The 25409-nt window shown below is 42.9% G+C and overlaps 1 long non-coding RNA gene across 1 annotated transcript; it reads left to right on the plus strand.

Annotated features, from left to right (window-relative positions):
* The first annotated feature begins 24541 nt into the window (after positions 1-24541).
* LOC130033938 (uncharacterized) lies at positions 24542-25117 on the plus strand. Its single transcript, XR_008794028.1, has 2 exons — positions 24542-24649; positions 24857-25117. It is a non-coding gene; the product is annotated as an uncharacterized LOC130033938 (long non-coding RNA).
* The last annotated feature ends 292 nt before the right edge of the window (positions 25118-25409 follow it).

Here is a 25409-nt window from a genome sequence, read left to right on the forward strand (position 1 = left end):
GCTTTGTCTAATAGAAATATAATGCGAGCCATAAATGTAACTTTATTTTTAAATTTTTGGGTTTGGGGGCAATAATTGTCAGGGACTACTCTTGGCTGTGCTTACGATTGGGGGAGAGGTCACTGCTCGTAGTAATCGTGAGATCATGTGTACTGGCCATTGAACCTGGATTCACGACAGAAGAAGCATGCATTCAGCCCGTGGAGTTATCGCTCTGGTCCAAAAATGTAACTTTAAATGTACAGTAACCATGATTTAAAAAAAAAAGTTAAAAGAAATAGGTAAATTAATGTAGTAATACATTTTATATATTCAGTATACACACATACACACACACACACACAGATTAGCACTGTCTGTAGCACTGTCCTCCCATTGTTCATCAATTTGCTCTAGGGGGCACCAGTAACGTCTCCATTGTGAGACTTGTTACTGATTTTGACATCCCGAATATGCCATGGGGAGCTTGCCAGTCTCTGCCATGCGGGTGGGATACTCTCTGTAGCTTGCCGGGCTCTCAGAGAGAGGCGGAGGAATCGAACCTGGGTCGGCCGCATGCAAGGCAAACGCCCTACCCGCTGTGCTATCGCTATATATATATTTATATATATACATACATATATAGTATGTATGTTAAAGATATAATCAATTCAACATGTACTCAATATAAAATGTATTAATGAGAAAGTTTGTATTCTTTTAAAAATACCGTTCTTTCAAAATAAGACTATACCTTTAACACATCTTAATTTAATCACATTCAGGTAGCACACGTAGCTAATGATTACAGTGTTGAACAACACAGCTCTCGCCTCACTCCAGTCAAGCTTAAAAACAGATGTCGAAGGTAAGACTAGTGAGCAGCTCACCCCCTGCCAAGGAAAGCCGAGTGTTCTTTAAAGGAAACAGCGTTATGCGAACATCTAATAATAAAGCAATGATAATGTCTGCATCACATAAAAAAAATTCTGGTTAATTATAGGGAAATGGAAAAAAAAGACATATACCAAGGAAAAGAAACACTTATAGAAAACAGAAATGCAATAAATGGTAGGTCAGTAGAGTTAGCAGACAGCTAAAACAGATTCCATTATATAGTACGCATAAACATTTAAAGGAAGTATAATAATAATCAGAAGAAAAACAAAAGAAACAGAAAAAGAACAAAATGAGATCCTGGAGGTGAGCAGAGATGGCATGAACTAGAGGTAAGACTGAATGGTATTAAATGCAGATTAGGTACAAGGGAAGAGATTAGAAATCTGTATACATAGTAATTAAATGGATCCAAAATGAAGCACAGAGATAAAAAGGACTGAAAACAAAATGAAAGGAAGCTCTGATTTATGGAATATTACCAAATGATTTACCATAAATTTAGAAAAGGAGATGAAAATTATTTAAAGAAATAATGACTGGAATACTTCAAAGAATTACTGACAATTATTGTATTTTGTAAATCTAAAATATTTAGATATTCATGAGCAAAGAAATAAAAAATATATAATAATCAACTTGCTGAAAACTGATATTGAAGAAAGAATCTTTTAAAGACAGAAAAACACACATTAAGGGCCAGAGACATAGTACAGTGGATAAGATTTGCATGCACCTTGCATGCAGCCAAGTGGGGATCCATCTCTGGCACCCATAGGGTCCCCCAACCACTGCTGGGAGTAATTCCTGAGTGCAGAGATAGGAATAAGACCTGAGCATGTGCCCCCCTAAAAAAAAACAAAAGCAAAACAATAAGCATAACTATGATCACAAACTTCACCTTAAATCATGCAAGCAGGAAGACAATGAAAGAATGGACTGACAGATGTCTTCTAAGTCTAGTAAGAAGTCTATATGCAGTGAAGGCATCTTTCAGAAATAAAGAAGAGATAAAACTTATTCAGATAAATAAAACATGAGGGAATTTGTTGCTCACAAAGATAGACTGCAAGAAATTTAAAAGGAAATTATTCAGCCAAACCCAAAAACCAGAGAGAAATGTGGAGTCAGTGTGGCAAGAATGGCGAATGTGTGGATAGATAGAACTGTTTTATTTGTGTGTGTGTGTGTGTGTGTTTAATTCTTGAAAAAATTCATTGCATAAAATATAAATAACATTTTTTAGATTTATAAAACATACAAGATGTATGGCAGTAGTTTGAAAGACATGAAAACGAAGATAAAAGTGTGTAGTTGCAAGGATTTTTTTATGTTATACATTCAGTGGTATGATATTTCATTGTATATTCTGAATTAAAGTGAATATTATAAAGTACAAAGTGATCACCAAAAAAAGGGTTAGAGTATATATATATGTATGTTTATTATAGACACATGTTAGATACACTGGCATTAGGAAGAACATTTAATATTGGATTGAACATTCCTTTATTCCTGAAATAAAAATAATCACAGTTATTATAGGTATATTGTGAATATTAAACTATATATGAAAACAAGCAACAATAGCCAAAATCAAAATCACTACCCAGTCTGAACAACTGGAAAGAAAATGTGAAAATCCACAATTACAGTTGGAGTATGAACATACTTAGTAATCAATGAAGAAAGAAAACAGAAAATCAACAAATATCTTGAAAACTCAAATAATAACCTCAATCAACTGGACCAATTGGCATTATAGAACACCAAATAACAACAGAATAGAATGCTCATTCTTTGCAAGTTCAAATGGAATATTAACCAAGGGAAACCATATGTTAGTTATAAGTCAAATCCTCACAAATTTAAAAGTGTTGAAATCATAGACTGTGTCCTCTCACCATAATGAAATTAAATTAGAAATAAATAAGAACTATTTGGGAAATCACCAAGTATTTGGGAATTAAACAACACACTTCTAGGTATCAAAGGAGGAGTCATTAGGGAGTTCAGGAAATATTTTGCACTGAATGAAAATGAAAGCACACATATCAAAGTTTATGAACTTTTAGGCAGTTTAAGCCATGTCTAAAAGAAAATGTATAATACTCAGTGTTTACAGAAGAATGTCCTAAAATAAATTGTCTAAGATTCTCCCTTAAAGTAAGCAATGAGGAACAAACTAAACCCGAGGAAGATAGAAGATAAAAGTAGAAATCAGTAGAGCTCAGTGGTATATGGGGCAAAAAATTATACATGAAATCAAAGGCTGGTTGGAAACTTTCAACAGAATTTTAAAATTGCTCACTATGTCTATTAAGGGAAAAAAGAAAAGAAAAGGTAGAAGTGAGCAGATACAAATGATCATGTCCAGGCCTGAGAGATAGTGCAGCAGGTGGGACACTTGTCTTGTGAACTGCTGACCCTGGTTTGATCCCCAGCACCTTATGGTCCCAAACACTTCCAGGAATGATCTCTAAGCATAGCGCTGGTCCTGAGCACTTCCGGATGTGACCCCAAAGCTGAAAAGGAACAAATAAACAGAACACCCAAATGATCAATATCAGTAATGAAAGTAGAGCACTATGGATGATACAGATTCCAAAACGATAATTTAAGCAATTTTATGTCAGTCAATCCTACAATTTAGATGATTGGGAAAATTCCTTAGAATGGGCAAGTTACAAAATAAGACTGGGGAAGTGGAATATCTGAATATCCCCATGTCTCATAAAGAGAAGAAATGCTTGAATTAAAAATTTTCCCAAAAAATTTCTTAAGCCCTTATGGATTGCTATTATATTTTAGAAATAGGGGGCTGAAGATATAATACAGGGGATAAGGCACTTGCCTTGCACACAGCTGGCCAGGGTTCGATTCCCAGGGCCCCACATGGTCCCCCCAGAGCCCCACCAGGAGTAATTCAATGAGTGCAGAACCAGGAGTAAGACCCAAGCACCACTGGGTGTGGCCCCCAAACCAAAATAAATAAATAAATAAATAAATAAATAAACAAATACATTTTGTAAGTAAAACATAGCAATATCTCAGAAGCCTTTTGAGAAAATAGGACAATGGAATACTTCCCCAGCTCATTCATGGACCAGTATTACATTGATATGAAACGCTGACAGTGGTATCACAAGAGAACAAAGAAAAGCAATAACTAGAGGACAATATGTCTCATGAATAGAGACATAGAAATCCTTAGCAAAATACTAGCAAGTTGAACCCAGTATCTCTTAAGCTATATATCGTGACATAGCTAATTGATAGTTATTCAGGAATCTAAGAGAATCCAGAGAAAGACCACTGAAGATCAGTGTGTATCGATGGGAATTAAAACATAAGAGTAGGAGCTGGAGCGATAGCAGAGCGGGTAGGACATTTACCTTGCACGCGGCTGACCCAGGTTTGATTCCCAGCATTCCATATGGTTCCCCGAGCACCGCCAGGAGTAATTCCTGAGTGCATGAGCCAGGCGTAGCCCCTGTGCATCACCAGTGTGACCCAAAAAGCAATAATAATAATAATAATAATAATAATAATAAAAGTAGAAAGGGATAGTCTTGATTTCCATTCCTCCTGCAGCTGACTACTGAACATTTACAATGTCCCTGGAAGCATATTCAAAGTTGTAAGTGAATTCTATTGTTCCATCTTTAGCAGGATGCCATGGGGTAGATACTATTAGAGCCATTACCCCCTCCCTTCCTTTGTGGTTGCTGCAGTGTCTGGAAGTCACATCCTTGGCTGTGGTGCTCAGTAGGGATTGTATACTTGATTGTGGTGCTTGTGCATTTGGTTGCAGTGCACTGGAATCCCCAATTGCACCTAGGATCACATTCAACCAGTGTGTCAGAGCTTCGGTTTGAACTTAAAGCCTCACGCTTGCAAGACAGGCACTCTACCTCTAAGCCACATACCCGTACCCTCTGGGAACATTCTAAAAATGAATACGCAAGGCTGGAGCTTTCAGAAATCCCTCAGTGGCTTTAAAGCTGTTAAGATTTGGAGCTCTGCTGTCTGCTCTCTGATCTTGCGCTCTTAATCATTGATTCACCACTGTACACTTTTCCCTCTCTCCCTCCCTCCCTCCCTCCCTCCCTTCCTCCCTCCCTCCCTCCCTCCCTCCCTCCCTTCCTCCCTCATTCCCTCCCTCCGTTCCTTCCCCTCTTTTTCTTTCTCCTTCACTCTCTCTTTTTCCATTTTTGGGCCACACCCAGCTGTGCTCAAGTATTCCTCCTATCTCTGCACTCAAGAATCACTCCTGGTGGGCTTGGGAGACCTATGGGGGTGCTAGAGATCAAAGCCCCCTTGGTCATGTGCAAGGCAAGTGCTCTGACAACTGTATTATCTCACCAGCTCCCAGAACTACTCATTTTCTATGCTTTTGCCTGGCAAGTTTTCTTTCATCAATCCTCAACATTTATCCATTTTCAGTGCCTAATTAAGAACTGCCATCTGAGTCAAATGTTAATTCAAATGCAAAATACATCTAAAAATAAAAGTATATTTATTAAGTTACAAAAGCATAGAATACTAGGGTGGAAGATAAGCTCCATTATCCTCTCTTAAATTTGTATCTGCCTACAAATATAGTTGTCTCTAAGACGTAGAAAAAAAGTACTTTCTCTGTGTAAAACAAAATGTCTTTTTATGGAGTGAGGGGTGACATAACTGGGCCACACCCAGATGTGCTCAGGGCTTTCTCCTAGCTGTGCTGGGAGATGGGGGAGGGTAGCCACCCTGAAGGGCCAGGGATCCAACTTGGGTTGGCTGCATGCAAGGCAAGCACGGTATTCCTAGTATTATCACTCTGACCCTATTAATTCTTTTTAAAAGTAAAATAAATGCTAAAGCAATAGGAGTTATTCTTGGCCCCCGAATAAACAAAACCTTATTTATTTTGATGCATTCAGTTGTTTTATTAGCTAGTCTAGTTAATTTTAAAAAATATTTTCAGAGGGCTGGATAGTACAGTGGGTAGGGCATTTGCATTGCATGTGGCCGACCTGGGGTTGATTTCCAGCATCCCATATGATCTTCCGAGCGCTGCCAAGAGTAATTCCTGACTGCATGAACCAGGAGTAAACCCTGAGCATCGCTGGGTGTGACCCAAAAAGAAAAAACAAACAAAAAAGATCAGACACCATGACCAAGTGGGATTCATCCTGGGATGCAAGGATGGTTTAACATATGTAAGTCAATAAATATAATACATTATATCAATACAAGAAAAATTAAAATCATATGATTGTATCAGTAGATTCAGAGAAAACATTTGACAAGACCCAGCACCCATCCATGTTAAAGACTCAATAAAATGGGAATTGAAGGAATTTTCTTCAACATAGTCAAAGTCATTTACCACAAGCCCACAGAAACCCTTACTGAGGAAAAACTAAAAGCCTCCCATTTAAGATCAGGCACAAGACAGGATTTTCCACTCTCACCACTTCTATTCAGTATAGCAATTAGGCAAGAAAAAGACATTCAGCTAGGAAAGGAAGGACTCAAGCTCTCACTATTTGCAAATGACATCATGATAGAAAACCTTAAAGACTCTACAAAAAAAGTTCCTAGAAACAGTAGACTTGTATAGTACAGAGGCAGGGTATAAAATTAACATGCCAGTGCCCAATGCCCAATGCCCATTTACATAGACTTTCCTCTATGTAAATTATGAAATACAAAACAAAACAATCCCATTTACATCTGTGTCTCAGAAAATCAAGTACCTAGGAATATGAAGCCAAAGACCTATACAAAGAAAACTACAAAACACTACTTAAAAAAATAAAAGATCCCTATGATCATGATCATCCTGTTGTTTGTCGATTGCCTCAAGCAGGCCCCAGTAGCGTCTCCTTCATCCTAGCCCTGAGATTTTTTAAAAAGTGCCATATTCAAGGCTCTTTCAGGGTTAGGAGAATGAGACCCATCACTGTTACTGGTATATTGGGTACGCCACGGGGAGTTTGCCAGACTCTGCCGTGTGGGAAGGTTACATTCAGTAGCCTGCCAGTTTGTCCAAAGTAAGAATGAGATCATTAGAGATAATTTATTTAATAAATAAAAGAGGACATGATTAAATTGTCCCTGCTCATGGATCTGAAGGATTAACATCAACAAAATGGCAGTACTCCTCCAAACATACAGATTCAATGCAGTTTCTAGAAGAATACCCATGACATTTTTCAAAGAAATAGATCAAACTCTCCTCAAATTTATATGGAAGTTCTCTTTAACGTGAGAGAGTGTTAGTGAAGGAGAATGACATGAGAGGGGAGGGGAAATGATGCAAAGGGCGGGTGTGCTTACTTTGTCTGTGGAAGGTCCAGACTCTGCTCCCTCTCCCTGAGCACCCTTGAGGTGTGACTCCAAGTCGACAAAAGAGAGCAGGTGGAGTTTGGAGAGGAGAAACAGTTCAGGGATTAAAGTGCTTGCCTTGTACACAGTCAACACCAGTTCAGTCCCCATGGGAAACCAGTGAGCAGAGGACAGGGGTCACAGCAAGAGATTTCAGAAATACTGAGGCCATCGGATTGATATTAGTGACTTCTCTGATTAAATAAATAGGCTCCGGATGGGTTGTATTAAGTGTTTTGAACTCTGCTAGTCCGGTGCTAGAAGCCATGTGCTTATTTCCTGTGTCAGCTGTATGAGCATCCTATGTATATGGTTTATTTTTAAATAATGTGATGGACCCAAAAGGAGAGAAAGAACAAAAGGGAATGCCCTGCCACAGAGGCAGGGGGGAATTGGGGGTGGGGTTGGGGAGTGGAAGGATAGTGGGATCCGTGGTGGTGGAAAATGCGCACTGGTGGAGGGATGAGTACTTGATCATTGTATAATTGAAACCCAAGCACAAAAATGTGTTAGTCTACAACTGTACCTCATGGTGTTTCACTAATAAAAATTTTTAAAAAATAATGTAATGGAGGGGGCAGAGTGATAGTATAGCAGGTAGGACATTTGTCTTCCACACAGCTGACCTGGGTTTGATTCCCCAGCATCCCATATGGTTCCTCAAATACCTCCAGGAGTAATTCCTGAGCACAGAGCCAGGAGTAAGCCCAGAGCATCATTGGTGTAACTCCTCCAAAACAAACAAAAATATTCTGGTGGGGACCCACTCCAGCCAGTGTTGGAGAGTGTGGAAGGCGCTTGCTACAATCCCTCCAACGCCTATCAGACAAATGCCCAGATCTTATGAGGTTTCCGAATTTTGCTGTTATTTTTTTTTCATTTCATCTTCCGGTTATTCGTCGATTGCCTCGAGCAGGCCCCAGTAACGTCTCTTTCATCCTAACCCTGAGATTATATTCAAGGCTCTTTAGAAGAATGAGACCCATCATTGTTACTGGTATTTGGCATATTTGGTACACCACGGGGAGTTTGCCAGACTCTGCCCTGTGGGCAGGCTACATTCGATAGCCTGCAAGTTTGTCCAAAGTAGGAATGAGATGATAAGATGTCATAAAAGATGTCCTGATAAGATGTCGCGCGGCCGCGAATGTGGCCGCACGGTTCCGGGAGCTGGATTTTATAGTCTCTGAGTCTTGGCCGTTGATGGGATTACACGGCGCCAGGGGGCCAGGTGGTGGGTGTGACCCCTGCCTACTGGAATTTGGAGGATCTGGGTGGAGGATGCTCAACTCCAATCCAAGTAGGCTGGGAGATCTCGGCCCCGGAACCCGCGTGGATTTGTCCCTCTGCCAGTACCTTCAGGTGTGCGGAGAGTGGTCTCAGCATGGTGGTGGCTGGTCCTGGAGGTCTTCAGCTGCTGGAGCCCTGGTCGGGGTGGGGAGGAAAGCTCAACCCGCTCCCCTCCAATGGGTCCCGGCGAGGAACAGCCAGGCTGAATTTTGCTAGAAACTGAAATCAAAAGGAGCATCTTGAGTTTGTTGTCTGCAGATTCTGGCCTGTAAATATAAGGACTAGTAAGAAGTGAGTTCAGTTTTTCATGTCATGCCCTGTGGGTGGTAAGGATTCTGGTGAGAAAAAAAGAAGGTGAGAAACTAAAAGGCTGTGTGTGTGTGTGTGTGTGTGTGTGTGTGTGTGTGTGTGTGTGTATTCACTGCCTTTCATTTTTCCTTTTTCCATTCTTCTGTTGCAGTTCTGTATTCTTTCAGTAAGCTTTTCTTTTCAAGTTTAAGATCAGTCTTAATATTCTCTGAGTGAAGCTCACAAAATGGAAAAGAATATTTACCCATAACCCAACTGATAAGGGGTTAATATTCAGGATATACAAGACACCAGTAGAGTTACACAAGAAAAAAACCTCCAACCCCATCAAAAAATGGGGATAAGAAATGAAGAGAAGCTTCCTCAAAAAAAAAAAAAACACTAATGGCCAAAGGACACATGAAAAATGCTCTACATCACTAATCATCGGGGAGATGCAAATCAAAACAATAATGAGATATAATCACACATCACAGAGACTGGCACACATCAAAAAGAGCAAGTTCAACCAGTGCTGGCACAGTTGTGGAGAGAAAGGGACTCTCTTTCATTGTTGGTCAGAATGCTGACTGGTCCAGCCTTTTTGGAAAGCAATATAGGCATTCCTTAAAAAAACTAGAAATTGAGCTTCCATATGACCCCGTAATATCACTTCTGGGAATATATCCTGAGGGAGCAAAAAAGCACAATAGAAATGACATCTGTACCTGTATGTTCATTGCAACACTTCAAAATAGCCAGAATCTGGAAACAATCTGAGTGCCCGAGAAGAGATGACTGATTAAAGAAACTTTGGTACATCTACACAGTGAAATACTATGCAGTTGTCAGAAAAGATGAAGTCATGAAACTTGCTTATAAGAGGATGGTCATAGAGAGTATCATGCTAAGTGAAATGAATCAGAAAGACAGGGACAGACATAGAATGACTGCACTCATTTGTGGAATATAAAATAACATAATATGAGACTGACACCAAAGGAGAGTAGACACAAGGGCCAGGAATATTGCCCGTAGTTGGAAGCCTGCCTCATGAGCTGAGGGAGAAAGACAAGGGGAGGGTTGGGATGGGTGAGGATACTGGGGACATTGGTGGTGGAAAATGTGCACTGGTGGAAGGAGGGATGTTCGATCATTGTATGACTGAAACTCAAATATGAGAGCTGTGTAACTGTATCACGCAGTGATTCAATAAATGAAAAAGTATTCTCTGAGCTTATCCTGAGGACAGAGCATAGCTAACAGAGAGGAGAAAATGTCATATTATGAATCAGGGGACTCAGATTAAGACCGTGTAAAAAAGCTTTATTAATAAAAAATAAATATATCTGTGCCATAAATATAGGTCAGGATGGTCAAGTTCCCTAATCGTCAGTTGTGCCAGCCTTGGGGTTACATCTTTCAACTGCCAGATTGGCAGAGATTCATAAGGCTGATGCTCAGATCAGCTGTCATGGGGGAAAGCAGTCCTGTTGTCTCCTCTGTAAGAGTATGAAATGCACCACTTTTTGACAGTAGTTCTTGATATTTCAAATATATCGATCCATGTCATTCCAATCCTAAGAAAGAACCAACCATTAGATTACATTAGAAAATTGGGATTAGACTATTTTTTCCCCCAAGAAACACATTATTCAGGTTCTCTGCAATCCCTAAGAATGAGATTGATCTGCACTGATAATATATTCAGTGAAAAAGGCAAGTTGCAGACCAATATATGGAGCACAGTACACCTTCTGTAGTTTCTCAGACAGTCCACAAAAATGTACATGCAAACACTTTATCTGTATTTGGAAAACATGGATTTTAATGAAACTCATATTGGCAATGAACTCAGTTAACTCGGTGGAGTAGGATTGGTTGAAAGGAGAGGGGATATTCTTCCTCTTCTTTTTTCTTCTTGGTTTTTGGGCCACACTGAGCTGTACCCAGGGCCTTCCTCTGACTCTGTGCTCAGGGATCACTCTTTGCAGGACTTCTAGAGCCATATCAGTGCCAGGGATTGAACCTAGGTGAGTCATGCGCAAGACAGGCACACTACTGACCGTATTATTGCTCTAGCCCATTGGATTTTATATTTTTAATTATACAATTCTACTTTAAAATACGAAATAAAGCAACAGGTAAGGTGCGTGCCTTGCATGCACCCAACCTGGGCTCATTCCCTTGCACTGCATATGGTCCCCTGAACATTGCCACTAGTGATCCTTGAACACAGGAGTAAGTCTTGAGCATACTGAAATTAAGGAAATTAAGAAATCAATGTGAAGTGGGGGAGGAGGCAAATGGTAGGATTGGTCTCTTCTCCCTGATGGAAGCAGCTCACTGATTCCCAGTGTTTTGGGCATTAGGTTTCAAACTATTGACCATGACACTCCAGGTTCTCCTTGAATTGTAGACCTGCCTCATTCTTCACCGTCTTCAGAATCCTCGGACCCATTGCCTGTGCCCTTGCTGGTGCTCACTAGGAGGCAGATTTCCTGTAATTCTCCATGATCTCCAATACTCTAAGTTTTGTTCAGGTTGCTCATTTACGAGCAAGGATAGTTCCAGAAGCCTCTGCATGTCCTGTCTTCCAGACTCAGTGTCAGCAGCCCCTTAGCCACACATGCATGTGGCCCCAGTCTTGGAAAGCCCTACCTCTATTTTGGATAACTTCTGGTGGTGCTCTGGGGACCCTGTGAGGTGCTGGGGATTGAACCAGGGTGGGTTGCATGAGAGGAGGTTGCCTTAATCCTGTGTTATCTTCTCAACCCCAATCCTGCCTCTTTTTTTTTTTTTTTTTTTTTTTTTTTGCCTTTTGGGTCATACCCAGCGATGCTCAGGGGTTACTCCTGGCTCTACACTCAGGCGGTGTTCAAGGGACCATATGGGATGCTGAGAATCAAACCCGGGTGGGCCACGTGCAAGGCAAACACCCTACCCGCTGTGCTATTGCTCCAGCCCTATCCATCCTGCCTCTTAAATGCTCCCTGGCCCCAGGCATACCTCCTGGACCCTATTATCACTTCATTTTACCATCCTGTGTCCTCTCTGTGACAAAACCCTTGGTGCCTTTGCCCAGTCCAGTGCTGGCCATGAAGCCCCTCAGTGTGTGGCTATTAGATGGTCAGATCACCCACACGCCTGTTCTGGAAGTACACTCCTCCCTCGCTGCATCTGGGCTATGTGAAAGAGATGGGACTTACACAAGTCAGAATCGAAAGTTAGAATTATAAAGTCACAGCCCTTTCAAAATGAAAAGCACTTAGGAATGATCTACTAGAGTCGTTTTTAATCAAGAATCAATGAACTAGTGCAAGTTTCTTCAAGGCAAAATGAGAAAAATATGAGCAATAGAGCAGATTGGGGGAGCGAGGAATAACAATAAAAACCAACGTTAGTGCATTTGGTCTAAATGATGCCTTCTTATTCAGAGATATGTGTCCCTCACATTGAGAAGGTTTCAATGAGTTGTGTGCTAGTAGGTTATTATTACTACTTTTTTGGTGTATATGGTCTGTTACATTTTTTTTTAAATGAAACCCCAGTTCTCATGTCTTTCTCTCAGAATGAAGACCCAGAGAGATTATGTCTTGCCCGTGGCCAAATGAAAATTTCCCTTTATTGAAAAATAAATGTTTCAGCCTGGTAACCTTTTGGTATATAGTATATAGTGCAATTGTAAAACCCAGACTGGTATGTAGTGTCATTGTACAAATATAAAAATCTGATATACGTTTGGTGTGATTGGTTTTCTGTTTAGCATTTAAAATTCAGAAATAAAACAATCAGTTGAAATATTTGTTGTGCTACAAACAGAAACAGCTTGCCCTGGGAAGCGTCTATAAGCATATGGGATTGCTGTCTGTTAGCATTTAGTGAGGTTTTAAGAAATTTCATATATGTAATAATTTTTATTGACTTTGATATGGAAATAAAGACTGTCTTCTCTCCATTCTTAGGCATTTTCTAAGTTGGAAGGCTTTACAAACATCTTAAGAGAGTTTGAAGTGACTTTGAATTTGGCTATTGCTTTAATTCTGATATTTAAACATCTGAAGACTGTCCAAATATCACTTCTAAGAGTTGAGCATAAGAAAATAATGAGAGAGGCACCCTGAGTGATGGCTCAGCGGCTTAGAGTATCTGTATTGCTGGCGTGTGGTCATGAGTTCAAGTCACTAGTGCCCCACATGTGCTGAGTGCTATCGTAGCTGCCCCACTGTTTGTGATCTCTGTTGCCACAAGTGTTCTCTGATCACACCATAGTCAGGTGTGTGAGAACACCACCAAAAGGTGTGTGACCTCTAACTGCAGTTAACAACACTGACAACAAAGGGAAAGAGAGAGAAGGGAGGGAATAAAAAAATTTTCAGGGGCTGGAGAGAAAGTACCATGGGTAAGTGTTTGCCTTGCAAGAAGTGGCTGAAACTGTGTTTGATCCCCAGCATTACATAGGGTCCCCCAAACCCCACCAGAAATGAACCCTGAGCACAGAACCATGAGTAAGTCCTGAGCACTGCCAGGAGTGGCCCCAAAACAAATCAAAAAAAATTTTTTAAAGAAAGAAAACACCTCATCTCCCTCTTCTTCCGGGAGCCTGACAGTCACGCTCACGAACTGCCTCTGGCACCATATAAACACATTAATGGCCATGATCCACAGTCTCAGAAATCTCGTAAGAGAGCCACAAACTGCAGAGATGCCTTCAGACCCCAAAGTCATCATCCAGTTAAAAATTTAACTACTGCTGTATCACTCTATTTAAAATTTTTGAATTCCTGGAGTGCAGTTCTCTCATACTGTATGCCACTGATGTGCCAAGAGCAGCACAAAACGTTTGATGGGGTGTAAAGTAGAAAGCTACTGATCTCAATCCCCCTCCCGCCCCACGAAAATATTTGCATACAGGCTCAAACTGTAACAACATGCTAGTAATCTCTTACACAGGGGCTTAATGGCTCCAGGGTGAGTTACAATACTCTTCACACACTTTCCTCAAAGGAAACTTTTTTGCATCACTTTTAGGGATTAGTCATAAACAAACAATATGAAACAAATTATTTAGGGGCAGGCTTTGAGGGTGGTAGGAAATTTTGAAATAATGGTGATGGGAAGGTGTAATGGTGGTGGGATTGGTGCTATAATATTAAATGTAATAAATTATTGTGAACTTTCATAAAATAAAATTGTTATAAACTTTATAAAAATAAAATTGTTATAAACTTTATAAAAATAAAATTTTATAAAATTTATAAAAATAAAATTTTATAAAATTTATAAAAATAAAACTGTTATAAACTTTATAAAAATAAAATTAAAAAAAAATCAAATAGAAAGAAGGAAGGAATAAAGAAAGAAAGAAAGAAAGAAAGGAAGGAAGGAAGAAAGAAAGAAAGAAAGAAAGAAAGAAAGAAAGAAAGGAAACAGGGTTGGAAGGCCGGAGTGATTGTACAGCAAGTAGGGCATTTGCCTTGCATGTGGCTGACCCAGATTCGATCCCAGGCATTCCAAATGGACCCCCAGCACTGCCAGGTGTAATCCTTGAGCGTAGAGCCAGGAATAAATCCTGAGCATCACCAGATATGACTCCCCCCAAAAAAAGCAAAAAAAAAAAAAAAAAGAAGAAGAAGAAGAGGAAGGAGGAGGAGGAGGAGGAGGAGGAGGAGGAGGAGGAAGAGGAGGAGGAGGAGGCAGTTTGAAAAGATAGCTGAATGGGCGGAGTACACGTAAAGCAGACTTTGCATGAGGGAGACCCGCGTTCGATCCCAGACACTGCAGCATCACCAAGAGTAATGGCCTAGATCTTCAGAGCCAAGAGTGCAGCAGGAAGGAGTTCGAATTTGGAATCTGCAAAATAGATTATTTGAGGAGAGGGCGTACACAACAGTTCCCAGAGCACCATGCAGTGCTAGGGATCAAGCCTGGGGCTCCCACATGTAAACCCTGCATGGTCAGTTCTTTGACTCATCTCCCTAATCCTGAACTGGGTTCTTGTTACGGTCTGATCCTCTGTTTATGAGCAGAGAGGTCCCTGGCCAGTCGCATTTTCCTCTGGACTTCTCTTTCTTTTCTAAATATCAGGTGTAGAATGACAATCGGTGCCCACTGCATCTTGTTAGTGAGGTAAGTAAGCCGAGGCATGTCCACAGATTTTGTAAATATTACGGTTATTCGCATATCTATGTGCACAACGTCTGGATGAGTTAAGAACAGTGAAGGCGTTATCATTGTGTGGAAACCCAGGATTCAGATCCTGGCTTTCTGGCTGGCAGCTGCTTCCCGGTCGTTCCTCAGCTCAGTCACTTTTCTCTGTGGAGAGGAGAGTCTTAAAAACGCATCCCGTGGGCCAGAGTGTTAGTACAGTGGATAGGCTGAGTTCAATCTCCGCCATCCCATATAGTCCCTCTGAGCACTGCCAGGAGTAATTCCTGAGTGCAGAGCCAGGAGTAACCCCTGAGCATCGCCTGGTGTGACCCCACCCCCTCCCCTTCCAAAAAACCTCATCCCGAACCACAGTGCAAAGTTGTGTTTGATTTTCTTGTCCAGTGTCTGGTTTCACTGGAGGGGTTCCCAAGGAAGTGCTTCAGCAGCATCTGGAAGAGCGACAGGTCCTTAGTGCAGGCATGTCTGTGCACAGTGCAGAGGTCCCCAGGAGCTGAGTGAGTGGGCGACGTTTCCACCTGTCAATGGGTGAGGGCGCTGGCGGAATAGGGCCGGGAGGGGCAGAGCAGGGGCGGAGGCCCAGGCCTGGGAGGCTGGACCCCATACCGAGGAAAGCAGTGCCAGCTGGGCAGGTCAGGGGGCAGGCGATAAGGCCCCGAATCCTGTTTGCCCCACGCGCCAAGGCGTGAGTTGGCATTCTTGCCACCGTCTGGCTGAACTTCATTCACTGCTTTCACAATGTAAGAAAGTCGATTTGGTAACACAGGTGTCCCTCTAAGACTGGCCTGACTGTTTACTTCTGCTTCAGTCCCCGAGCAGATGAGCAAATACTTCAGGCACTATAACGAGCAGAAACTTGAGACAGAGCTTATCTTGTAATGCTGGGCTTTGCATCAGAGGCGGGGTGTGGTGTTACATTAGAAGCAGTTCAATAATTACGTGTTTACAGATTGAGCAAACAGTGAATGGCGCTGTGAGGAAGCCCAGAATTTAAATTCTGAGTGTCCAGTGGGCTAATCAGGTTCTATACCTGATTGTATCACAGTCATGGTATATTCAGTGTGTGTGTGTGTGTGTGTGTGTGTGTGTGTGCGCGCGCGCATGCATGTGTGTGTGTATGTGTGCACACGCGCACACTCACAACCTACTTATGTAGCACCTTGTATTTAATCATAGTTATTTACAAAATACCCCAGGGAAGTTTGGAGATGTTAAGTAAATCAATTAAAGCTAATTCAGTCAAGTCCAGGTCATTGACCTACCTAAGGGGCCCCCTGCTACTTGTGATCTATTAAATGCAGTAGTTTCTGTGTATGAGGTGCCCTAACAACTTAATGAAGTGACAAATTTAATGTTAAAAGCATTAGGGTCTCCTGTGTTGTCTTCTTTAGAGAAAGAATATGCTAATTAGAGGGCTACATATACCCTTTCCTCTCCTAGTCCATTATTTCTCTCTCCTGGAGAGAGGTCGGGACTGTGTTTATTTCTTTGTTCTTTACAGGAATTGTCAACTGCGGTTATTCGGTATGTGTTTATAGGCATCAGGAATCATGATCCTCGGCTCACTCCCCGCCCTACCCTCAGTTTCCTTGGTTTATTACCCTTCGAAAATTTCTTCCTCTTCTGTTTTTGCATTTTCAAGGACAACACATGGTCCAAGAGTTATCTGACTGGGGGCCTATAAAGCCCATTTGAAATATGGGAATCCTTGATATTTCCACTTGATGGCCAATGGAAAAGCGAATCTTGAAATGCTGAATTTTCTTTCTGTGGATTCTAGAATCTCCCCCTCCCTCCCTCCCTCCCTCCCTCCCTCCCTCCCTCCCTCCCTCTCTCCCTCCCTCACTCCCTCCCTCCCTCCCTCCCTCCCTCCCTCCCTCCCTCCCTCCCTTCCTTTCTTCCTCCTTCCTTCTTCCTTTCCTCCCTTTTTCCCTTTCTCCCCTCCTCCTCCCTTCCCTCCCTCCCCCTCCCTCTCTCCACCCTCCTCCTCTTCTCTCTTTCCTTCCTTCCCCATACCTTGCTATGCTTAGGACTTACTCATGACTCTGTACCCAGAGATCACTCCTGGGGGCACCATGTATGGTGCTGGTGATCAAACCTGGGCCAGCCACTTGCCAGGCAAGTGCCCTACCCACTTATCTCTCTCCCTGGTCCTTCTTTTCTTGTTTCATTGCCCCGCTCATGTCTTGGACTGTGCAGCATCACTGGACATCTTTGGGGAGACTGGGCAGGGGTCCAGGCCCATCCACGCTGGGTTGTTCTATGCCTCTATGCACTTTGTGATAGATTCCTTCTGCGTCTCCCCCCTCCCTCCCACTGCCATTCATGGGTTCTACATTAAAGTTTCCACTCCAGAGTTTACATTAAGTCCTTTGGTTTCCCTCAGCGTTCTCCCGTGCAGGGAGTAGTCTGAGTCGCCTTCTCAGTGGATGTGGCTCCTTCTAAGAACCAAAACAGGTGAAGGCCTGGTGGGGTCCAACACTCATCTTTGCTGAGGGTCAGCTTCCCTCTTTATAACTGTGAGTGTCAGACAACATGGCCTCTAATGTCGTTTTCTGCTCAGATATTCTATTAGTCAAAGAGAACCAAAGACAAATGAACAGAGAAGGCTGCCATGTTAGGAATCAGCTGGACAAACAAGCCTCTGGCACCAGCCAGCAGCCAGAGCACTTGCAATGGACTTGAATAAAGGTTGCGTCCAGTTCTGCCAGTATCTTGCTGAGTTTCTCTGAGTCAATGACTTCTCTTTGAGAAGACGCATCTGTAAAATGGAAGCACAGTTGACTCATGAATTTGCATCACCTGAGTCGATACAGAAGTGGATTTGTCTTCAGACATACATACACTCGGTCTGTCATGTTCCCTGGTTCTGCATTCATAGATTTGACCAAATTTGGCTGTAGCTGGTTGAACCTGAGGATGTGGAACCTCAAAGCTTGTGAAGTCCAAAGAAGAGGCCCCAGGATACCAAGTGACTATAGTTTCTTTTGAAGGGAGGTAGACATTAAGGGAGGATGTTTGACCATGCAGTGCATTGCTCCTGGGTCCTTTGCACAACAATGTCACAGTGGTTTGTTGGAAATGGCAAAGCTCCCTTGCATCTGAAGTAAGAAGTGTTTGAGATTGAGGGGCTGGACAGATAATACAAGGGTTAAGGTACATGCCCTGCATGCGGAAGACCCTGGTTCAGTCCCTCATACCAGATGGCCTTCTGGTATGGCCTGGCACCAGCGGAGTGGTCTAGGTAACCCCCCTCACCCAGGTTCTTGCAGAGAAACAACTGCTGGTGCTCCCAGGAGGAGTCTCTGTGACTCCTGAGCGCTGCTTATGGGGGACCCTTCAATAAAAGGGTTGGATGTGACTTTGAAGATAGAGGAGCTACTCTTCAAAATGATCCAGAGGATGCCATAAGGAACTGAGATGAATGGCACTGAGGGACGCTTATTTCTGCACCCGTTTCAGACACTGGCATTTTCTTCCTTCCTTTCCACATGGGGTTCCAGGGATTGAACCAGAGTTGGCCTTAGGAAAGGCAAGAGCCCTATTCACTGTACTGTCTCTCCACCCCTGCACCCCCGCATGCAGGTATTGTCAATGAAGAAATCTCAGTATCTTGTGTCTTGCATCTCATTCAGAATCTTATCTATCTTATCTTCAGAGTCACTCTTTGTCACCAAAGATGAAGTTGTATTGACCTAGTGTTACTCCTGATACTCCCATGGATTAGGACGTGTCTCCTCTCGGGTCCACTCGGGATTAAGAGTTCTTTCCCCAATACCCAAATCTGGAGGTTGGCTTTATTTTGGTGTGGTATGTGCCACTTTCACTCCTTCTGCAAGCATCTGGAGTCTTGGCAATTACAGCTTATGTTACATCTTTTTTAGCCCACTCCTGTGGTCTCAGGCAGTTTTTGAAAACCTTGACATTCTTTCAGAATTGCACGTGTTTGGTCATATGTACATTTGAGGAGAGCGAGTCAACAATTTTGCGGAAGGTGTCTTGATCTAGGGAAGTTTTAAATGACCTCCTAAATTCAGGAAAATAAAGAAAGAAAAAATACATATGCAGGGGCTGGAGTGATAGTACAGCAGGTAGGGTGTTTGCCTTGTACGCGGCCAACCCGGGTTCGATTCCCAGCATCCCATATGGTACCCCGAGCACCGCCAGGAGTAATTCCTGAGTGCAGAGCCAGGAGTAACCCCTGAGCATCGCTGGGTGTCACCCAAAAAGCAAAAAAAAAAAAAAAAAAAAAAAAAAAAACCAACCCATATACACAATGACTCCCTAAGAGGAAAATAAGGGACCCCACAAACACAGGGAGAGGCCCCCAACACCCCTTGGCCTATGCAGCTTGCAAACCCTAGCCATGGCCCTGCCCCCAAACACACCACAGAATGGTTTAGTCTCTGGCAAGGCACTCTCAGCTCTTTGTGACATAATCCAGGGGCTGGAGACGGGCTGGAGGGTCGCTGGGAAATGGCCCTGGAGTCTCTGCACCAGAAAGGGCTTTTGTGACTGTTTTTGTTGTTTTCTTTTTCTCTCTGTTTTTCCTCTTTCTAAGGCAGAGTTGAAGAGTCAGAGAGTAAAGTTTCCAGGGGGAAGGCAAACACTGACACCAGCAACCCAAAGGGGTAAAGAAAAAGTGTCAGGAGGAGACTTTTAAAAGAAGGAAAAGTGCTTGTTTCCCAGATTTCAACTGCACAGAGAATCACTTCTTTGTGCTGGGCTTGGTCTCCAGGCTGGCTGGACCCCAGACCACACCCCCAGAGGCAGATTTTGGCTGCATTTTCTTTTTCTCCTTTCTCCTCTTCCTCTTCCTCCCCTTCCTCCACTTCCTTCTCCTCTGTTTCTCTGTCCATCTGCACCCCCCTGCCTCCAGAAGCATATTTATTTATTTTTAAAAATTTTTTTTATTGAATCACTGTGAGATACAGTTATAATCTTTCACGATTGAGTTTCATTCATACAATGATCAAACACTCATCTCTCCACCAGTGCACATTCTCCACCACCAAGTCACCTATAACCCCACCCCCACCCCCACCCCATCCCCTTTCCTTCTACACACACAACTTTAAAAGGCGCAAGTTAGGGCCAGAAAGATAGTACAGAGATTAAGGCACTGGATTTGCATGCCGGCAGGCAGCCCTGGTTTCATCTCCTGCATCACATATGGTCCCCTGAACTCCACCAGGAGTAATCCTTGAGCACCAACCCAGGAGTAAGGCCTGAGCACTGCCTGGTGTGGTTTAGCAACTAAAAGAAAAAAATTAAGGAAAAGAAAAGACAACTTTGTTTAAAATAAATAAAACTGAAGGCATAAGTTTTATTATATCACCAGGATTTGGAATTTATCTCTTTCTTTTTTTTTTTTTTTTTACAAAGTTGTTCATAGCTGGAGCGATAGCACAATGGGTAGGGCGTTGGCCTTGCACATGGCCAACCAGGGTTCGATTCCTCCATCCCTCTTGGAGAGCCTGGCAAACTAATGAGAGTGTCCCCCGCAAGGCAGAGCCTGGCAAGCTCCCTGTGGTGTATTCAATATGCAAAAAACAGTAACAACAAGTCTCTTAATGGAGACATTACTGGTGCCCGCTGGAGCAAATTGATGAACAACGGGAGGACAGTGCTACAGTGCTACAAAATTGTTCATAATTGGGGTTCAGTCATAAATGTTCCAACACCCATCCCTTCACCAGTGTATATTTCCCACCACCAATGTCTCCAATTTCCCTCCCCCCACCCCCACCCTTCTCCACACCTGCCTCTATGGCAGGCACTTTACTCCCCCCTCTCCCTGCCCACCTCTCTCTTTCTTTCTCTTCTTTCCTGCCCCGCCCTAAAGGTAAAGGTAAAGGCCCTCCCGTTGATCGTCGATTTGCTCGAGCGGGCCCAGTAACGTCTCCATTGGAGACTTTGTTGTTACTGTGTCTGGCATATCGACTACTCTCGGTAGCTTGCCAGGCTCTTCGAGGGGGGCGGAGGAATCGAACTCGGGTCGGCCATGTTGGCTGCGTGCAAGGCAGACGCCCTACCCGCTGTGCTATCGCTCCAGCCAGCCCCGCCCTAAATGTAGAACATCCTTTTTTTTTTCTTTTTGGGCCACACCCAGTGGTGCTCAGGGATTACTCCTGGCACTGCACTCAGGAGTTACAACTGGTGGTGCTTGGGGGACCATATGGGATTTCGGAGATCAAACCCAGGTCGGCTGCATGCAAGGTAAAAGTCCTACCCACTGTACTATCGCTCCGGCTCCCATTTGGAGCATCTTAAGGAGATGTTGATGACCAGAAAATCCAGATTGGAAAAGAAAGTGAACTTCATTTGCATCTGATTTTAGAATACTTCTCTTGTCTGAAAGAGAGGGAGTAGGGGCTGGAGCAATAGCACAGCGGGTAGGGCATTTGCCATGCACGCGTGACCTTGCATGGTGTGACCCTCCTCCCCCAAAAAAGATAGGGGGGAATGCATGAATAGAATTTGTTGAGCCCCTGTAAGCCCAGGGATGCACTTAAACTTTCTGAGGTCCTCTAAAGTTCAAAGTTGATTTTTCACCAGATTTTATAGAATGAAGCTCGCGTGCTGGACAATAGAGGTGGTTTTCTAGAAGTGTCATTTGGGACGCTCTCAGAAACCTGCGAACCTACATGAAAAACTCAGGAGACTGAGCTGCAGACCAGCTGCTGAGAAGGAAAGATGGGAGCAGGCCGGAAGGGCACATCACACCTTCCAGACACCGACACACCCGATGCGAAATGTCCCTCAACAGGGCAACAAGCGGTTAAATAAATGGCAGTTTCAAATGATGGACTCCTACTCTGTTGCCAAAAGGAAAGGCATTTTTATGTAACCACATGATTGCTGGTCTCCCAATGATTGCTATGAGGCCAGGCACGGCCCAGAGGCATAGCACCTGCTTTGCCAGCGCGAGGCTGTGAGTTCTACCCCTAGCACTGCCCCACGTGTGCTGAATGCATGCTCCTAGAGCCTCAGCTGGTGTCCACGACACCACCACCCAGTATGTGACATGTGGGCATCACTGCCAGGCGCTGAGTGGAGAGAGTTCTGTCCCCTGAATGTGCTCAAGCTCCACCACTAAAGGGGGCAGCCCTGTGTGGTCCCAAGCCTCATGTGCACGCACCTCTAGTCATTACCACAACGATGGAAGAGGAACAATTTTTCAAAAGTATTGTTGAATGAATAGGCAATGTTTAGGACATACATCACCCTGTGCTAAACAGGTTTAAAATAACAAAATTAGCATCATGTGGCCTGGATATGTGTGTGTGTGTGTGTGTGTGTGTGTCTTTTTAAGGATGTGCAGGAAGTGAAAGAGAGTGCTCTGCTGTGCTCATTTGAAGGGCGAGAGGTTGCATTTGGACAGTACATGGTAAGGATTTACACGGAGCCTTTAAGTTCCATGAGAAGCCCCGCTCCTCTCCCAGAGACGCATCACTGGGAGTTCCCCCAAAGCCTACAGGTTAGGGCCAAAGAGAGTCAAGGCATCAAGGCACATGCCTTGCAGTGAGCCAATCCCAATTCGATCCCTGGCACCATACTGTCCTTGAACATGGCTGGGTATGGCTCTATAGGCCCAGGGCACCAGGAGTGGCCTGGTGGTGTCCCTGGGACCACAGGGCCCGAGCAGCACCCACCATCCGGAAAATCGCCAGGTGTGACTCCCAAAGTTCCCCAGGAGCCTTGGGGACTCTTGACCCCAATTTATGAAAAACAACCCACAGCCAGAGTGGTAGTGCATTGGGTAAGGGATTTGCCTAACACAAGGTCAACCCAGATGGGATTCCTGGCACTTCCTACAGTCCCCTGAGTCCCGTCCAAAGTGACCCGGGAGAGCAGAGCAGGGAGTTAAGTCCTGAGCACAGCCAGGCCCAAGTTCTGGTGCCTCAGTTCTCCCCAGGCTTGGCCTCGGTGTCTCCTGCAGAGCGGGGCTGTTTCTACCCAGCAGCTGTGCTAGAACATCACATGGAGACAATTGTACGTTTCCAACCACCGCCCCGCCTGCCTGCGGGGCATTTAAGGTCAGTCAAGCTTCCAGTCCACGCCCTGGGCCGGCCCAGCCCCACCCAGCCTCCCCCCAAGCCTCAGGCCAGGCGGGAACTGAGGCCAAAAGTCTCCAACATTCATGGACCTGTGAAATTTAAAAAAAATCCCAGCCTGTGTGATTTTTAAAGAAGGCACTATTCATCCAAAGAAAACGTTGCCCAGAGGTATAAAATATTAAAATGTGCCCCTCTTTCACTTTAGAAAAGGGGACTGGGTTTACTTTTTTTTTTTTTTTTTACAAATCTTTACTTTTGCATTTGGGTGAGATTCTTGCATAAATATCTAGAGATGTGAATAACTTTAGCCAATTATGAGCACACGTTGGAAACATTTTGAAAAGGTTAGTCCCTCTAGTCTCCTTCTTAATACTATTTTGAGAGTTTATGGATGATCTAAAGTGTTCTCTTGATGACACCCCCCTAATCCCCCACCGTGGTCATTTGAATGAATTCAACATTAATTAAACAAGTACAGTCCAAAGCAACCCTCATGCTAATGTTCATTTTATTGGCAGGAAGGACAAACAGTACCATCATACTTGAAGGTAGGGTTTCAAGGGTAGTAAAACAAAGTTGACAAGTTGACATCAGCCCCAGGGGGAGGTTTTAAAAGTTAGCCATACATGCGTCCATCCTCCCCCACCTCCACACACACACACAAGGAGCGGAGGACCACTTCACCAGACTAATAGAAAGGAAAATGTCCCTCGGTTTTTCTTTTGTTCTTTCCAGATCCTGTGCAAGTGTATACCAAGCCAGCAGGTTCACCAGAAAACTATTGAGCTTTTTCTGGAACACATTATGTTGGGTGGATTTCTCCTGGCATGTTGCCAACGGGGCTTCTTATACTTCTGTGGTAGGCGTTTCTCAAGCATTGTCATTTAACCAAGAAAAGAGCATTTGCTTAAAGGATAGAAAATGTTTAAAAATTTTTGTTTGTTTAAAAGCAGGTTAAATTGCAATATGATCTTAGGTAGGGCAAGAAAAGCACTATTTCTGCAGTTTTTCTGATTAGATTTTTAAGACTTTATTGAAGCCGTTTTTCTAATTAGATTTTTTTTTGTTTTGTTTTAAAGAGATTCAGTTTTCTCTCAAATAATTATACATGAATAGTGTCTTCTAGAAAATATCTTTCAGTGGCTATTTTTCTTTGATGTGATTGGCTGTTTTTCAAAACTGAGTTTGACTTAGAGATTTCTCACATGTTTGTGGATATCAAGCTAAGAAAAGCTGGAGGTCCAGACAACAGCCTAAAATAGTATTTCTTTTTTTCACTTTCAGTTCCAGAACTAAGGCATAAAAATGAAGAATGAAGAAATGCATACATATGTATTTAAATTAGAGCAGATAATATTTTTAAAGTATTGCAAATTTGATTGTAAATTTAAAGCTCAAATTTTAATACAAAAGCTATGATGCATAAATATCTCCCTGTAATTTTTCTTATAGTAAAATTGGATCCCAACACACTGGGTATCCAATGTGATACCCAGTAAGGATAAGGACTCACTTGAAGTCTAGAAAGAACAAATGCTAAGCTTCAGTATCCTCATCTATATAGTAAGAATAATAATGCCTATTAAAGATAGGTGAGGGGCTGGAGCGATAGCACAGCAGGTAGGGCAGTAGGGCCGACCCAGGCTCGATTCCCAGCATCCCATATGGGCCCCTGAGCACCACCCAGCACCGGTGATGTATGAATTACCGACAGTAATTCCTGAGTGCAAAGCCAGGAGTAACCCCTATGCATTGCTGGGTGTGACCCAAAAAGCAAAAAAATTAAAAAATAAAGAGAGGTGTGGATTAAAGATGTCTCCAATGAGACTCAGCAATGCTTAGCATATTTCAAAGATTGAAAAAAATTTATTGTCTTCCTCAATCCATTGCACAGTAGATATCAACCTGGAGGTTAAAAAAGGCAAAACTGATTTAAGACGGGATTGTGTTGTTTAGTGTTAGGTTATTTTTCTGGGTACTTCAATCTATTCTTAGACTTTAAATACACCACTTTCTATAATATACTTTAAATAAAATGAATCTGCTTTTGTTTTGATGAAGCTATAGCTGATTATAATGGAGCGCTAAATGAAATGCAAAAGTATTTTTGTTTCTAAAGAATGGATTCTGTCATGAAAATGTGTACTTAGGGAACAGTGACTATGTAGTTACCTTGTACTCACTGTTTAAAGGAACTCGTAAGGAAAAACGTGGCAATTCTTTTATACCTAAATCGGATGAAAATTGCCGCCTCCTCTATTTCACTGTTTTCAAGTTTTGCCTGTGATCTTACACTTGGCTCCCTTTATTATGCTTTGCTTTGCTCTTGACGTGTTCCCTGACTGACCCTCT

This window comes from Sorex fumeus, unplaced genomic scaffold, assembly GCF_029834395.1.
Source record: "Sorex fumeus unplaced genomic scaffold, SorFum_2.1 ptg000055l, whole genome shotgun sequence".
Taxonomy (NCBI): Eukaryota; Metazoa; Chordata; class Mammalia; order Eulipotyphla; family Soricidae; genus Sorex; species Sorex fumeus.